This window comes from Prionailurus viverrinus, chromosome B2 (genome assembly GCF_022837055.1).
Source record: "Prionailurus viverrinus isolate Anna chromosome B2, UM_Priviv_1.0, whole genome shotgun sequence".
Taxonomy (NCBI): domain Eukaryota; kingdom Metazoa; phylum Chordata; class Mammalia; order Carnivora; family Felidae; genus Prionailurus; species Prionailurus viverrinus.
The window spans coordinates 11,634,455-11,652,123 of NC_062565.1; the positions used below are offsets into that span (position 1 = coordinate 11,634,455).

Here is a 17,669-nt window from a genome sequence, read left to right on the forward strand (position 1 = left end):
AACTGAAGTTTTTTGGGAAAGAGCTTAATTTTGTTTTGCTTTATTTAGTTACTACCTGTACATAGGGTTCCTATAAGTGGGTATAGAAAGGCATACAAAGTCTGTGACACGATCAGTGATAGATGTGTTAGCTACTGTTAGGAAGACATCTCATTTATTTTTGCTAACGGTGCAAACAGATTTACAAACCACTGTAGCAAGCCTTTGTGCATTTTAAATGCTGGGCAATCATCTAAAAGACCTGGCCAACAGAGTTGTCAAATCACTATGCTGTACGCCTGAACGTAATTACACTTCAATAAAAAATGAAAAATAAGTAAGTAAAATAAAATAACATAACATAAAAAACCTGGCCAATGGAAATGACTAGCGAAACATTTCAGGTCATACCTTATAATTATACCCTTATAATTTTTTTTTCCTTGTCTCAGTTTCCCCTACTCACATACTTATTCTGCCAAGATTTCTAAAAGTGGCTTTCTCAAGTCCATGTGCAATGGTGAGATTTTTGGTATGTAATTAGTGTGGCAGTCATATGTGTTCCTCCAAACATTAAAAAAATTCAGAACTGATCAACATATACTGCATTAGTTTTAGATGCACAGCTAATGATTTGATATAGTATAAAACAGTCCTCCCTTATCCCTCAGGGATCTGTTCCAAGACGCTCCCAGGAAGCCTGGAACCGCAGAGAGTGCCAAACTTTGTATATGCTGTGTTTTTTCCTATATGCACATTCTTACGATTAAGTTTAATTTCTCTATTAGGCATAGTTAGAGGTTAACAAGAATAACTAACAATAAAATAGAACCATTACAACAGTATACTGTACTCTAATAAAAATTATGTAAATATGACCTTTCTCTTTCTCAAAATACCTCACTGTGTTGTACCCATGCTTCTTCTTGTGATGACGTGAGATGATAAAATGCCTACGTGATGAGATGCGGTGAGTGAATGATGTAGGCGCTGTGACAGCAGCACACGGCTGCTACTGCCCTCACGGCCTCAGAGAGAGGATCATGTATCTACTTTATCACTGTGATCGACTGCAGGTCGTGAGATGATAAAATGCCTACGTGATGAGATGCGGTGAGTGAATGACGTAGGCGCTGTGACAGCAGCACACGGCTGCTACTGCCCTCACGGCCTCAGAGAGAGGATCATGTATCTACTTTATCACTGTGATCGACTGCAGGTAACTGAAACTGTGGATGAGAGGCGGCTACTGTATGGGGAGGTGGCGGGAGGGGGGCGCCTGGGCGGCTCCGTCAATTAAGTGTCCAACTTCGGCTCAGGTCATGATCTCGAGGTTTGGGAGTTCAAGCCCCGCGTCAGGCTCTGTGCTGACAGCTTGGAGCCTGGAGCCTGCTTCAGACTCTGTGTGTGTGTGTCTCTCTCTCTGCCCCTCCCCTGCTTGCACTCTGTGTGTGTGTGTGTGTGTGTGTGTGTGTGTGTGTGTCTCAAAAATAAACATTTAAAAAATAAAATAAAATAAAATAAAATAAAAAAGGGGGTGACTTCTGTACATTGCAAAATGATCCCCACAAGAAGCTCAATTAACCAGCCCCATACACAGTTACGGACTTTTTTCTTGTGTTAGGAACTTTTAACATCTGCTCTCTTGGCAACTTTCAAATATACAACACGATATTGTTAACTACAGTCACCGTGCTGTAGATTACATCCCCAGGACTTCTTTATCCTCTAACTGGAGGCCCCTACACATTTCCAGAATGATGTGTTTGCTTTAAAAGAGCTCTCTGCTAAGGACACAAGCCCAATCTCCGTGGAATCACGTTTGGAAAACAACGCTCCTTCATCCCTCAGATTGTCTCATCCAAATCGTCTCGTGCTCAGTGGTAAGGGGTCTGGTAAGACAGAACTACTTAGTCTAACCAATTATAGCTGCTTTGAAACTCGCCACCCTTTGGTACAGCGTCAATGGTGATAAGCCCAGAATAACCACCTGCTTGTCTGTGTTACAGTCTCGGCATCTAGAAGACACCTCTGCTCAATTAAAATCCTGCCTCGTCCTATCTTTCCACTAGCACATGCACACCTTGCCTCCCACAAGTCTGAGCTCTCCATGTGCTATGGTACTACCTTTTACTCTTCTTTGCATCTCCCTCTGAGTCCTGCCTGCTGCCGTGTACGCGGAGAATTCTATAAATACTTTTTGATTGACTAATTAACTGGCTACCACTCACTGCCTTTCCCTTGCCTGCCCATTCATTGGCATAATCCCAGTTCAGGTGATGAGCCAGATTTTCACAGGAGAAGTTCCCACTTGTTTATTTTAGTTTTTAGTGTATATATATTTTTAAGTTTATTTATTTATTTTTGAGAGAGAGAGATAGGGTGAGTGGGGGGAGGGGTGGGAAGAGAGAAGGAGAGAGAGAATCCCAAGCAGGCTCCACACTGTCAGCTCGGACCCCGATGTGGGGCTCGAACTCACAAACCGTGAGATCATGACCTGAGCTGAAACCAAGAGTCAGATGCTTAACCGACTGAGCCCCCCAGGAGCCCCAAGATTTCCGCTTCAAAGAAGACATTAGGTTAGCTTAACCCACTTCAAACCGCGGTGGCTTCTTCCCGTGACTTACAAGAGCACACCCGCTCTCTGGAATGTGAACCCTGGGTTTTCCACAGCTCCTTTTTTTCCTTCGGGGTTTCAAGATTTTTAAAACTCCACACTGTCCAAAGGATTTTGTAAATCGCTCACAGCAAGTTCATAAAACAAGCCAGGGAGAACACTGCTGCGGTAACATCTTCATGTTCACAATGGCTGGGTGTTCCAGGGTCCAGACTGCTGGCCGAAGTTCCGCTCTCATGAGGCCAAAGGTGCAGAAATAATTGTGAGCGTTTCTCCTCTGACTCTATAGAGGAGACCCAGACTCCAGGGATTCCAAAGATCATGAGTCTAAGCTTACACAGAAAACAGATTTGAGGTGACAGGAAATGGGAGATTCTCTAACTTTTTCTCATGGTCAGGCTGGGCAGCTGGCTTACGTGTGAGCAAACAGTAGAGTCACAATGGACTCCTTTCTCTATAAATCCGCCCGAATTAAAGAAAGATTTGTTGAACTACCATCGAACCAGGCTGTCCTAGATGTTAATTTCTCTTTATTGTGACTGTACTAATTACTTCCTTTCCTTTCTCTAGAAGCTACCAATCCGCGGGGGGAAGGAATCGTGTGGTTCAGTATTGCTGATGGGGTAATAGTACGTGCAGCAGAAACAAACCACAGTCTTCATTCCTCCCTTCATTGGCTGCCTCCCTGGATACGCTGGGTTCATTCATTCAGTTAGTCCCCTCTACCTGCCCAGCACAGTGCTCATGGGTAGAAAATCAAGTGGGATTAAAATACATTTCTGGGCCCAGCTGTCGTGGGAGGGGGCCGGAAGGAGACCCTGCTCCGTCAAGCCAGGGAGTTGTTCTCTCAGAGACACATTCTCATTGTCAAGGTGCCTGCCTTTCTATCTTTCGCTTTCCCTCCCGAAGAGCACTGCTGGGGCCAGCTTCACCAAACATCAAAAAAAAAAAAAAAAAAAGAAAAAAGAAAAAAGAAAAAGCCACCATTTTCTTTTCATTGCAAAGAAGTTTCAAAAGTCTCTGAATTTTGAGACAGTAATATCAGAATAGGAGAGATCAGAGAGTTATGCGAATGAAAGAACACTTTTAAATTTTTCACAAAACTGGAGAAAACCTACCAGAGGAGATCCTGATTAGCCGACAGATTCCTCCAAAGGTCCCAGTGCAGAGAACAAAGGCAAACTCTCTTCAGCTGGACTTTCAAAAGGACCTCCCCCCCCCCCACCCTAGGCCTCTATAACTCACAGGGTTCCTAAGACCCAGGCGCAGAGACAACTCAAACGTGCCCCCCTCCCCCACACTGCTCCCTCTCCCCTCCCACCCTTCTACCGCTGCCACTGCCTCAAGGGTCCTTCCCGGCACTGGCGCACCCATTCTCTGCAACTCAGCGCTCCCACGAGGCCGCCTCGTGTCCTACAAATCACAGGTAACCTCGCTTTACGGTTCGCCATTTACTTCCTGTCATCTCCACCAAATCCAAAGTTGGACACAGAAGGGTAAAATAATCAACCACACGTAGAAAGGACCTCCCCATTCCATCCGCCCTCCCCACTCCGGTGGTATCACTTCTCAGGAGCATCCCTGATCCGTCCCGTGATACAAATATTTCTGGTCTAAGTTGGAATCTCTGAAGATAAGAGGTGAGGGCTCATAACTTGAGATGGTAGAAAAAGCATTTTGGTATCGGGGGACCTTCATTTGAGATCCAGTCCCTTAACTGGCAGCTTACATCCCTCTAGGCAGATGATTGAACCCATCTGGGTCTCAATTTGTTCACTTCTAATGCAGGAGTTCACTCCTGTTTCTTCATTCGCTGACTGAAGAAAATTGTATGCAAATGTGTTTTGAGATGTGTTCTGTGCTGCTGCTGGGGCTACACAGCTGAATGAGACACAGACTGTCCTCAGGGGCCATGATTTCCCTCAGGAATGGACAGTTTGGCTGTTGGGGGCAGGCCAGCCCTCCAGGACACCGGGTTGCAAGGAAGAGCCCAGTGGGAACTAAGGCCATGGGGGAAGTCTAAGTATATCTCGAAGGCTGGCTCTGTGCCCTGTGGTAGTGACGGGTAAGGACAGAGTCATAAAATCATAGAGTCTGAATGCTGAGTGGACCAGGAATGAAATAATTCCCCTATCAGGAAGTGTGAACTCTCTTAGCTAAATGAGACCCTTCACTGAAAAGAAGCTCCCCCCTAACTCACGTCATGACTCATTTCTAAGCTCCTATGCTTTCCTATTTCCCTGCACTGCCCTTTTGCTCTTGTTTAGGCCGTGGAAGGGGTGTAGGTCAAGAAGGTGTTTCCAGGAGTTCCCCGAGGGCCACATCCTGGCGAGAAGTCATGGAGACTCCACTGGCTAATCTATCACAGCCTGGGACGGGTTTCTATGGACCTTTTGTCGCTCCATAAAAAAATGTATTGCTCTCCTTATGTGCAGCATTTACAAAGAACTCTTACAACTCAATAATAAGACAAAGATTCCAACTTAAAAATGGCCAAAACAGAGCGCCTGAGTGGCTCAGGAGGTTGAGCATCTGACTCTTGATTTCAGCTCAGGTCATGATCTCACAATTTGTGAGATCAAGCCCTGGATTGGGCTCTGCACTGACAGCGTGGAGCCTGCTTGGGATTCTCTTTTGCCTTCTCTCTGCCCCTCCCCCCACTCCCGTGCATGTGCTCTCGCGCGCTCTCTCTCTCAAAATAAATATTAAACATTTTAAAAAATGACCCAAATATTTGAACATTTTTCCAAAGAAAATATGCAACTGGCCAGCAGTGTAGCACATAGACTCAACATCAATAGCCATCAGGGAAATACAGGTCAAAACCACAATGAGATCCCACTTTGCAGCCACTAGGATGGCCAGGGCCAAGAAGACAGATGATTACAAGTGCCAGTGAGGACATGGAGAAGTCAGAACCTTCCTACACTTCCGGTGGGAATGTGAAATGCTGCAGCTGCTATGGAAACCACTTGGAACTTTCTTAAAAAGCCAAGTATATATCTGCCATATGACCCAGCCACACCATTTGCATTATCTACTCAAGAGCGATTAAAACACATGTCTACACACAGGACCACTTGTACACAAATGTTCATGGCGTCATCACTCATAATAACCAAAACATGACGGGGAGCAGCGGATGACTAGATAAACAAATGAGGCATATCCATACAACGGAATATTATCCGGCAATAGAAAAGGGAAGCAGCACTGATACGTTCTGCAACATGGATGAACCTCAAAAAAATTATATTTATTTTTTAACGTTTATTTATTTTGAAAGAGAGGGAGAGGGAAAGAGAGAGGGCAGGAGGGTGCCTGAGTGGGGGAGGGGAAAAGAGAGAGAGAGGAAGAGACAGCACGGGGCTCGATCTCAGGAACCATGAGATCATGACCTGAGCTGAAATTATGAGTCAGACGCTTAACTGACGGAGCCACCCAGGCGCTCCCCCCCCCCACCCCCCGCCCAAAACACGATGTTAAGTGAAAGAGCCAGGCACAAAAGATCAGGTATTATACAATTCAATTTCTAGGAATATCCAGAAAAAGCAAATTTCTAGAGACAGAAGGTCGATCAGTGGTTGCCTAGGGCTGAGGCTAGGAATGCGAAGGGACTACAAATAGGAATAAAGTTTCTATTTGAAGTGAGGGAAATGATTTAAGACAGGATCATGGTGGTAGGGGCCCAATACTGGAAATATAATAATAGTCATTGAATTGTGCACTTAAAATGGGTGAATTTTATGGTATGCAAAACTGTACCTCAATAAATGTTGTTTTCAAAAACAAACAAGTACAACTGATCCTCAAGCCCACAGGGTTTAGGGGCACCAACATCCCCCATGCAATTAAAAATCCACATATAACTTTTAACTCCCCTGAAACTTAACTACTAATAGCCAACCGTTGACCAGAAGCCTTGCCGATAACACAGTCAATTGATGCATATTTTGTATGCTGTATTTGTATACTGTATTCGTATAATAAAGTAAGCTGGAGAAAAGAAAACATTAAGAAATCATGAAGAGAAACTATGGTTGCAGCAGTGTATTTGCTGTATGTATTGAAAAACTCTGCACTCCGTGGCCCTGCGTGGTTCAAACCTGTGCTGCTTAATGCCAAGCCTCAAGCTCCCCTTTATAACCATACAGTCAAAAATCAGTTAAGTCAGAGTTAACTTTGCTGCCCTCACCTCCCAGCAAAGACACAGGTGGTAATTAACCTTAACCAGAGACTTCCCTGAGTGGTCACAGCCTCGCTCCCGCTCCCGGAACCAGCTGGAGGGGACAGAGCGGAGCGGTGGTGTTTCACACGGCAGCAGAAATCACTGGGCAGAAGTGGGGCCTCCAAAATGCAGATTCCTGCCCTCCCCCCACCCCGCCCCCATCTCAGCAATACTAATTTAGTGGTTCTGGGTGTTCCTGGCAATCTGCATTTCTCAGAAGCACACTTCAGAGTAAAAGGTCCCACGCTCTGGGAAATCTGATCATAGAAGTGCCCAGGAATGCTGTGGGAGCATGTGTGCATGGGGTGTGGGGGTCAAGAAGGGCGAGTACTCAAGGGAGCCCTGGGAAGTAAGGAGGCCCTTCGAGTTCAGTTAGGAGCGAAACGGAATCTCAAAGGACGAAGAGGCATTATCGGAAGCAGAAAGGTAAGTAGAGCAGATGTATCCCTGAGCCTATGCCCAGCATGTGCCAAGACATGGAGACACTGCAGCTAGAAAATATTCCTTGGGCATTCACTCACCATGTGCCAGAAGCTATCTAAGAGCTCACGGGAAAATAAGGGATTGATGAGTAGCTGGCAGGAGCGGCGGACAAAGCTGAGGGGGGACGTGGGAATTTACTACAAGGCGGCAGCGGGTTGGAGAAGGTCTGAGAACGTAGGAGAATGAAGGAGGTCTGAGCAGGGACCACGGGGCTTGAGTGGGGCTGGGAGGGAAAGAGAGAAGGCAGAGCGTCTCAGATGCCTTGTCTCAGGGTCAGGCGGTGCAGGTGCGGACAGACAGAGGGAATGGAGGTGTCCAAGGGGAGGAGTTCAGTGTGAGACACTGAGTTCGAAGGGCCACCGAGATGACCACTGGTGGCTGCAGGGAAGGGAAGCCCAGGGGACTTTCGAAGGTGGAATCGCAAGTATTACCTACCTAGTAATCACTGCCTCGGGATTCTTGGGAAGCTCAGAGGACATGACGAGGGGAGCTTCGTGAACTAGAAAGTGATGGCCAACTGTCACTATTATGATTTATCTCTGAATGCTCCCCAGCACTCATCACAGTGATCTGCACACAGTGAGTGCTCATTACGGCACATGTCACCAGGTCTCTGATCCCCTAAACATGATGACCTGGACATCTCACACACCACACTTTGAAGGTTGTGCCATACACAGCCCATAAAAACACCAAGAGACACTAATGGCTGAAAGCATAAAAGGGGTATCATTTTATATGGTCAATTACTTCTCACAACTTGACTAAAAGTATTTCACGTCACTAAACCCCGACATTTCAGTGTGAAGAATGCCGTGTCTTGGGGCGCCTGGGTGGCTCCGTCGGTTAAGCATCTGACTCTCAGTTTCAGCTCGGGTTTCATGCCTTCGAGCCCCACGTCGGGCTCTGCGCTGGCAGCACGGAGCCTGCTTGGGGTTCTCTCTCTCTCTCCCTGTCTCTCAGCCCCTCATGCACTCACACTGTCTCTGTCTCTCTAAAAATTAACTAATTAATTAAAAAAAAAAGAATGCCATGTCTTCCTGGAATAATGAAGACAACAAGGTTTGCTGAAATTCCTTCTGATCTCAGAATTTACTGGCATGCAGTGTAGGCTTTATATGCGGTTGAATAGCAGCTTCAGCAACTCTCTTTAAGGGAAAAACCAAGGATCAGTTCAGATCAAGAACTAAGCCGGTTTTGAGTATGACGTTTGTTAGCAAATGTAAGGGTGACACTTCAGTTTAGAAGAGCCAGGTGATGCGTGTGGCCCCAACCCCCTTCTGCTTCTTCCCATTGTCTCCAGCCCCCTGGGTCTACTTTCATACTTGACTTCTATTTATTACGTGTAACAAAACTGGAGTTTTCAAATAGAGCTCTGGACCACCAAAAGACTACAGGCTCTTCTTTTTTTGTTGTTGTTGTTCTTTGGAACCGAAAGCCCAAAGTAAAGGGGACACAGAGAAAGCGGACAACACACAAGGAAGAGAATGGGGGAGGGTACAGGTAAGAGGGGGAATGGGGAAAGGGACACTGGAAGGTGTCAAAAGAAGGAGGGAGCTACCAGTGCTGTTCAAGAGGGAATTGGCCCAGGGCGCCTGGGAGCTTCAGTGGGTTGAGTGTAGAACTTTGGCTCAGGACATGATCTCATGATTCACGGGTTCAAGCCCCACATCGGGCTCTGTGCTGACGGCTCAGAGCCTGGAGCCTGCTTTGGATTCTGTGTCTGCCTCTCTCTCTGGCCCTCCCCCTCGTGCTCTGTCTCTCTCTGTCTCAAAAATAAATAAAAGTTGGGGCGCCTGGGTGGCGCAGTCGGTTGGGCGTCCGACTTCAGCCAGGTCACGATCTCGCGGTCCGGGAGTTCGAGCCCCGAGTCAGGCTCTGGGCTGATGGCTCAGAGCCTGGAGCCTGTTTCCGATTCTGTGTCTCCCTCTCTCTCTGCCCGTCCCCGTTCATGCTCTGTCTCTCTCTGTCCCAAAAATAAATAAAAACGTTGAAAAAAAAAATTTTTTTTAAATAAATAAATAAATAAATAAAAGTTAAAAATAATTAAAAAAAAAGAAGAGGGAGTTGGCCCATGACAGCCTATCTCTAAACTGTGTTCAAGACATAAAAAGCAACTCCCTGACTGAAAGGTAAACAATAGTAGGCCAATTCAAGGAAGCAATCAAAACTTGAAAAGGGGATTTATTTGGGAATGTGTTTCTGCTTTGTTTGTTTGTTTTTCTCTCTTCTCTCCAGGGTTGATCCAAGATTGAAGCTATGCAGGGGGTTCAGGCAACACAATCTCTGAGAGAATCCTCCTCTGTTTGGCCAGAAGACCTGGAAAGGAGGTCCTGCGGATGGAAAAATGTGATGCAAAGTCCAGCGGTCTGTGTGTGTGTGTGTGTGTGTGTGTGTGTGTGTGTGGCTAGTTAACAGAACTGCACCCCAGAACAGCAAGCAGCAGCATAAGCCACTAAAAACTTCTCTGACATGGGGCGCCTAGGTGGCTCAGTGGGTTAAGTGTCCGACTTCGGCTCGGGTCATGATCTCGCAGTTCATGGGTTCAAGCCCCATGTCAGGCTCTGTGCTAAGAGCTCAGAGCCTGGACCTTCTTCGGATTCTGCGTCGTCTTCTCTATCTGCCCCTCCCCCACTCGTGCTCTGTCTCTGTCTCGCAAAAATGAACAAATGTTAAAAAAAAAAAATGAAAAAAAAAAAAAAGCTTCTCTGAGGTCACTGCCAGAGGAGAGTCCCAGAGAAGCCAGAGCTGGAAAGGGGGATCCCTTCATTCTGTGCATGAATGAGTGCAAGCCCTGGTCTTGCCCCATAGTGTGCATGTGGGGGACAGGTCCACAGGCTTTGAGACCGGTGCCACAATAGAAGCCAGTGCTCAATTCCCAGATCAAGCCCTCAACAGTGCTTCCTGGGGGTCCAAAGCAGCACAGCAAAAGTTTTAACAACTGCACTCATGTTGGGACCATTATAAGGGAGAACTGGGCCGGCTGCCTGGGAAAACAACAGCAGGAAAAATGAGCATTTCAAAAGGACTGAGAGTCTCACCACACAATCCTCAAAATGTCTAGAATTCAATCCAAACATGTGTGACATGCAAGGGACTGGGGAACTGTGATCAATTCTCAAGAGAAAAGACAATCCGCAAAGGCCAACCCCAAAATGACCATGTTGGAATGACCAGATTTCTAGGAACGATGTCGACTATGCTCCAGGAGATAGAGGTAAACACTCTTTTTAGAAAAAAAAATTTTTAGGGGCGCCTGGGTGGCGCAGTCGGTTAAGCGTCCGACTTCAGCCAGGTCACGATCACGCGGTCCGGGAGTTCGAGCCCCGCGTCAGGCTCTGGGCTGATGGCTCGGAGCCTGGAGCCTGTTTCCGATTCTGTGTCTCCCTCTCTCTCTGCCCCTCCCCCGTTCATGCTCTGTCTCTCTCTGTCCCAAAAATAAATAAACGTTGAAAAAAAAAAAAAAGAAAAAAAATTTTTAACATTTATTTATTACTGAGGGACAGAGAGACACTGAGCGTGAGCAGGGGAGGGGTAGAGAAAGAGGGAGACACAGAATCTGAAGCAGGCTCCAGGTTCTGAGCTGTCTGCACAGAGCCCGACGTGGGGCTCGAACCCCCAAACTGCAAGATCATGACCTGAGCCGAAGTCAGTCACTCAACTGAGCCACCCAGGTGCCCCAAAGGTAAACACTCTTAAAATGAATGGAAAGGCAGAAGTTCTCAAAGTTCTCAGAAGAGGCACAGAACTTATAAAAAAGAGGGGCGCCCGGTGGCTCAGTCAGTTAAGCATCTGACTTCAGCTCAGGTCATGATCTCATGGTTCGTGGGTTGGAGCCCCATGATGGACTCTGTGCTAACAGCTCAGAGCCTGGAGCTACTTGGGATTCTGTGCCTCCCTCTCTCTCTGCCCCTCCCCTACTCGCAGTCTGCCTCTCACTCGCAAAAATAAATGAACATTGAAAAAAAATTTTTTTTAAAGAACCCATTAAAAAAGCGAGTATTTTAGAGCTGAAAAATACAATAGCAAAAAATGACTGGGTGAGCCAAATAGCAGGATGGAGATTGCAAAAAGAGGTGACTGTGCACTTGTTGGTATATATATTATCCAATCTGAATGACGGAGAGAAAAAGAATTGAATGCAAAAATGAACACAGCTTAAGAGGCCTGTGAGATAGTATTAGGAGGTGTAATATTAGGGTCCTCAGCATCCCAGGAGAGGACAGAGTGATTGAGGTAGAAAATATACCTGAAGAAATGATGGCCAAAAATTTCCCAAACTTGATGAAAGCTTATGTTTACAGATCCAAACAGTGGTATCTATCTGGTTATTGTACACAGACATACACACACACACGATGACCCACAGTGAGTGCCTCCCAAGGGGAGATCCAGAAAGAAGACCAAAGTGAAGATACAACTGTTTAAAAAGAAATAAAACCTGGAACACCTGGGTGGCTCAGTCAGTTAAGTGGCCAACTTCTGCTCAGGTCATGATCTCCTGGTTCGTGGGTTTGAGCCCTGCTAACAGCCCAGAGCCTGGAGTTTGCTTCGGATTCTGCGTCTCCCTCCCTCTCTGCCCTTCCCCTGTTCGGGCTCTGTCTCTGTCTCTCAAAAATAAATAGATGTTAAAAAAAACTTTAAAAAGAAATAAAACCTGATGGGCTATCATTCCCTTTTGAGAGGCATCACAAGCATCAAGGTCTTTAGCCCTTAAATGTCTTCCCTAAATCTAGCAAAACCAGGAGTCACTAGAACTCTGTCAATCAACAAACTGGTTCCCTTCCCAGCACTAAAGTTGCAGAAAGGGTTTGTCATATGACTGACCCCTGATTTTTGGTCCAAAGCCAGAGGAAGGACAAGCTACAGAGGGATTTCCAAATTTTCACTTGTAAATATCCAGAATGCATTCTGTAAACCCCTCCTGCCCATTTTTAGATTGACACGTAAAAAATTTCACCAAGATGTGAATGGTTGTAAAGAACATCACCTTTAGCATTCTGTTCATATTGACCCATAAAGGGGCTCCTGGGTGGCTCAGTCAGCTCAGGTCACGATCTCCCACTTTGCAAGTTTTGGGCCCCGCGTCGGACTCTGTGCTGACAGCTCAGAGCTTGGAGCCTGATTCAGATTCTGTGTCTCCCTCGCTCTCTGCCCCTCCCCCACTCACGCTCTGTCAATCTCTCACAAATAAACATTAAAAAAATTTTTTTAAATATTGACCCATAAAAGTAAAACTATTTTTCACTCACTGAAATACATCCATGAAAGTCATCATCATTCATTTCCAAAGAATACATGAGCAGGCTGCTTTTTGATGGTCACAAATTTTGCATAATTACACTCTCTCCTCCAACTCGTGTCTCCATTCTTCTGGCCCTTTAGAAATTTATCCTCATTTTATTTATTTTATGCTTGAATGTCTTTTATTCATTATTCTATTATCCTTTTCTGCATCAAAAATATGTTTATAAACTTAAATTTAAACTCAATGGCAGGGCGCCTGGGTGGCTCAGTCGGTTAAGCGTCTGACTCTTGGTCATGATCTCACGGTTCATGAGATTGAGCCCCACGTCAGGCTCTGCGCTGACAGCACGGAGCCTGCTTGGGATTCTCTCTCTCCCACTCTCTCTGCCCCTCCCCAGATTGCTCTCTCTCTCTCTCACTCTCTCTCTCAAAAAATAAATAAACATAAAAAAATTTAAAAAAATAAACTCAATGGCAAAAAAAATACTTTTCCGATTGTTACCATCACAACTGTGAATGCAACTTATCAAAACAACACAAATATTGCAAATGTTAACAAATTAGTCCTACATTTACACAAAAGTAATTCTTACTGGAAAACCCTCTCTCTTGAGTACTTTCAGTTTTCAATTATTTTTAATGCGTATGTGGATGAGTATATTTATTACTAGTACGAGTCAAGGTTGAACATCAGTTTCTCAATTTTTGTTCTTATCAAAGTAAATGTTGGGAAACTATGTTCACATAAATGAGGAGATGGGAACGGATGACATTTTGTGACAGAAATGTCACTCCAGTGTTTGAACTCCAGAGTACAAAACATCACATGGTGAAGAAATATCAAAATTATGTGAATCATCGGTGTAAGGAAAACTGAGAAGACTGACTAGTGAGTGCCCTAACTACTCATCCAACTGGCTTGTGTCAGTCACTCATTGTCTTTGACTAGGGCCATTTTACAACTCTGCAGACACAGCAGTTAACTTGCAGAAAACTGATCGGAAAGCAAGTAATTATCATCTGCAGGCTGTAAACAGAACGTACCCTAAGGAAGTCCAATGGACTTTCCTCTCCCTCTGTGGAAGAAGCCGATTTCACGTCAATTTAGCAAATTCACTTCAACCTTCTTATCAATGGTCTTTTTTGAACTGACTGTAGACCTTACCGGCTCTCTCATTTTTCATATGTTTAGAAATGTTTGTCTCTTCATTTGTACAAGAGTCCTGACTTCATCCCCTTCAAAATGTGTCCTTTAATATCAATTTACAAATTGATCAGATTGATGTGTGTGTGTGTGTGTGTGTGTGTGTGTGTGTGTGTGTGTGTGTTAACAGAGATTTAGAAAACATATGTTGGCGATGTACGGACACTGGAATCATTCATTTTCTTACCCCTAAACTTGATATTCTGAAATGTCCTCCTTTCCCGGCCTTCCTTATCTCATAGATTTTTACATCCTTGATCAACAGTTTAGTAAAAATGGGTGGGAAACAGCCCTTTTTGATAAGATGAACTAGGAAGATGGATTAGAGATGGTCTTATGTAAAAAGAGAGAAAGGTGCTTAGGGAAAAGAAGGTAGGAGAGAGAGAGAATCTGCATCTCTAGGAAACACCTGCTCTCAAGAAGACGAGTCTTCGGAAAAAGGACACCTGGAAGAGGAAGATTTGGAAACCGACTTTCTCAAAACACCTGTGTGCACGTACCTGGGGGAAGTCTTCGAACACGGTTAACGTACACAGAGTGAAGACTGTTGGCCTAAAGTAAGAAGCACAAGAATGCGTTCCACCCCTAATTCCGTCCCACCTAGACTCATCTGCATCAGCGAACCTCTTTTTCAAAGTTTCCAGGGACTGAAGAACTTTCATTAGATAACTGTTCACCTTCCACTCAGAAGAGACACTGAGGGAAGAGGCATCCCGGGAAGGGAGAGGCTGTTCGGAAGCAGGACGGAAAAAGGGGGCTGGCGGGCTGTCCGCAGATCGTACCACGAGAGCACTGAGAAATGAAGAAGCAGAAATGGAAATGAAGGAGGAATCAAAACTGGAACTTTTAAGAATCCTGGCTAAAGACGCGTGAACCTGCGTTGTGCCCCGAAAGTCTCCAGCCACGGCTTCCAACATGCTGGAAGATGACAGCCGGGAGAAGCTGTCTGTGTGGGGTCTACCGAATGCAAGGAACCAATTAGATGGGACTCTTCTATCAACCTACTTACTAGGGCAGACACGGGGGAGCCCTGCCACTGGACGGAGGGGAGCACCAGTCCCAGACAGTGTTCAGTAGAGGAAAAAAACGCCCTCCTATCTTCCCAACCCCTTACCAACACACGCTGGGCTTCTAAACTGAGAATACATAAAATGGACAGCCTCGCTTACATATCAGACCATAATCAGACTGAAATATGCATTCGCCCCTTGGAAGTCTAGTTCACCTGGTTCTGGAAGATTCAACTGGCTAGTTTTCTAGTGTGGTCCATTTTGACTGCCATTTTTTGCCACCGAGTATAATAATCAATTTATCTCATAAAAATCTAGTGATTCTTGGGGAGCCTGAATGGCTGAGTCGGTTAAGTGTCCAACTTCGGCTCAGGTCATAATCTCACAGTTCGTGGGTTCAAGCCCTGCATCGGGCTCTGTGCTGACAGCTCAGAGCCTGGAGCCTGCTTCCGATTCTGTGTTTCCCTCTCTCTCTGTCCCTCCCCTGCTCACACTTTGTCTCTCTCTCTCTCTTTCAAAAATAAATAAACATTTAAAATTTTTTTTTAAAAAATCCAGTGATTTTTCTCTGGATAAAACTAAATGGGAACAAAGTCAGAACTAATGATGACTATGACCTAAGAAGATCATTTGAAATCTACGTTCACAGCCTAGGTCACCTCCTGTTCATTGTATCTTCCTTCACTGATACCCCTCTTCGCAGCCCCAGCGATCTTCACTGTTCCAGGCATACAATAGTCATTCAACATAGAGGAAGGAAGAAATAATCAACAGATCCCAGAGTTTCTCTGGATTTCCATGTGGACTGATACAAAGTAATGACGGTTATTTTCTCATTATCCTGTGTACGTATCATGTATTAAGTATAGACGTAAGACAACCAGTGTCACCTATGTACTACAAGGTTTATCTCTGGTGTCTCCAGCACCCAGCTTCTCCAGGGACCACCTCCCTCTTCAATACTGCCATGAAGACCACCTCACATCTATTTTCAGTGCCCACAACCTTCCTCTTTTTTTTTTTTTTGTCTCTCCCTATCAAAACTAGAATCAATTTTAGATCAGACTTTTATATTGTAGAATGGCCTTTAAATTCTAGAAGTTGGGGACTAACAGGAACTTCAAAGGTTACCTAATTCATCCTGTCATCAGATAGGTGTGAATTTTTAACTTGGTGCTTCTCTGCCTTCTCCGCTTGGCTAAGTAGTCAATGAGAAGCCAGGATGTCTAATTAGATGTCTAATTAATGAGACAGGTCAGGTGAATTCTTTTTCTTCTTCTTCTTATAAATCCATAATAAACAAAAGTTCTCCCTCTGGTTTTACAACCCTTGTTATGTCCCTTCCTATAGAGGGCTGTATCCTGAAAAGGAAACAGTCCCATTACATAACTTCTCAGTCAAAGAAGGTATGTTTTCCCTAAGTGGGAAATGGGTCTACTTAAGAAAAACAAAACAATGTAAAATTCCTATGGATGTAAAAGCTCATGTAAAAAGACAAATATTGTATGATTTCACTTACATGAGGCATTGAGAACAGGCAAATTCATAGAGACAGAAAGTAGAACAGTAGAAGCCAGGGGCGGGGGAGGGAGGAATGGGGGGGGCGGTTATCGTCTGACGGGGACAGAGTTTCAGTCTGAGGTGACTAAAAGGTTCTGGAGACAGATGATGGTGCCGGGCGCACAACTTTGTGAATGTAATTAATGCTGCTGAGCTGTATACTTAAAAATGATTAAATGGTAAATTTTATGTTATGTGTATTTTACCATTAATTAAAAACAACAACAACAACAACAACAACTTAGAAAATCCCTTATAATGGCCTACTCTGACCTTACGGTGCTTCCTCTCTTCCTAAGTACAAGTAGAAACACCCAGGATGAAATTCAAAAGCTCACAGCCTGAGTCAGGGCAGGCCTAGAAAGTACCCGAGGCTAACACCCCAACTTGCCGACTGGTTTGTTGCTACCAGAAAAAAACAAACTAAGTCATGTTAGAAATCCTGGACTGCCCAGCGGGACACACAAACAAGGAAATGCTAGTCAAGTTTAGAAACCACTCAGGTACCTTGCTGAAAGCCACGTCCCTTTGGCTTAATGAGGTTGTCCTCTGTCCGGTCCTAAACCCAGGTGATAAAAGAGAATGAAGATGCTCGGTGGTGGTGGGGAAATTCAGCTGTCCAGTTTTAGTTCGTGCTTTTGCACACTTCTTGGGACAAGAGATAACAGATATTGCCATCAGAATCTAAATGGAATGAGAAGACAGGACCTCAGTTCTATTCACTTGGTTGGAGGCAATGAAGAAGCTAGGGATGTACAAGTCAGAAGAGCCAACTTTTTCTTTTATCTTCTTGTCATTAAAACACACGATACAGTCACACCACAGAAGAAGAGAACTCTGGCATACGTGTTCCAAGACACTCGCAAGAAAGTCTTCAAAGGAGCACACTTCATAACAGCAAAACGTGGGGGCCGACCCAAATGCCCACCAGTAAGAAAATGGATGACCACACTGTGGCTTGTTTGCTAAGAAGCACTATGTAGCTGCTGCAACAATAGAGATAATTCTTAAAAATTTAATGTTGAGGGTTTTTTTTTTAAGTGAGAAGGTTATATACACTTTTCAAAAGAGTTCCAAATTTTTTTTAAAAGTTTATTTATTTTTGGAAGAGAGCATGCATGACAGGTGCATGAGCAGGGGAGGGGCAGAGAGCTAAGGGGAGAGAGAGAGAGAGAGAGAGAGAGAGAGAGAGAGAGAGAATCCCAAGCAGCCCCACGTGGGGCTCGATCCCACCAACGTGAGCTCATGACCTGAGAGTCAGATGCTTAACCGACTGAGCTACCCAGGTGCCCCTGCACCCTTTTTATAGATCAAAAAACAAGCAAACCTAAATAACACACG

At 45.0% G+C, this 17,669-nt stretch overlaps 1 protein-coding gene across 4 annotated transcripts in view; it reads right to left on the bottom strand.

Annotated features, from left to right (window-relative positions):
* CAP2 (cyclase associated actin cytoskeleton regulatory protein 2) overlaps positions 1–17,669 on the bottom strand; it is a 155,196-nt gene that overhangs the window by 134,219 nt on the left and 3,308 nt on the right. The window contains exon 2 of one of the 4 annotated variants that reach the window (XM_047860580.1): positions 16,836–16,973. The exons of 1 other annotated variant lie outside the window; for it this stretch is intronic. The gene's annotated coding sequence lies outside the window, so the exon portion shown is untranslated. Of the gene's footprint in view, positions 1–16,835; positions 17,013–17,669 lie in introns of all 4 variants that reach the window. 2 more of the 4 variants (XM_047860579.1, XM_047860578.1) reach the window with 2 other exon arrangements.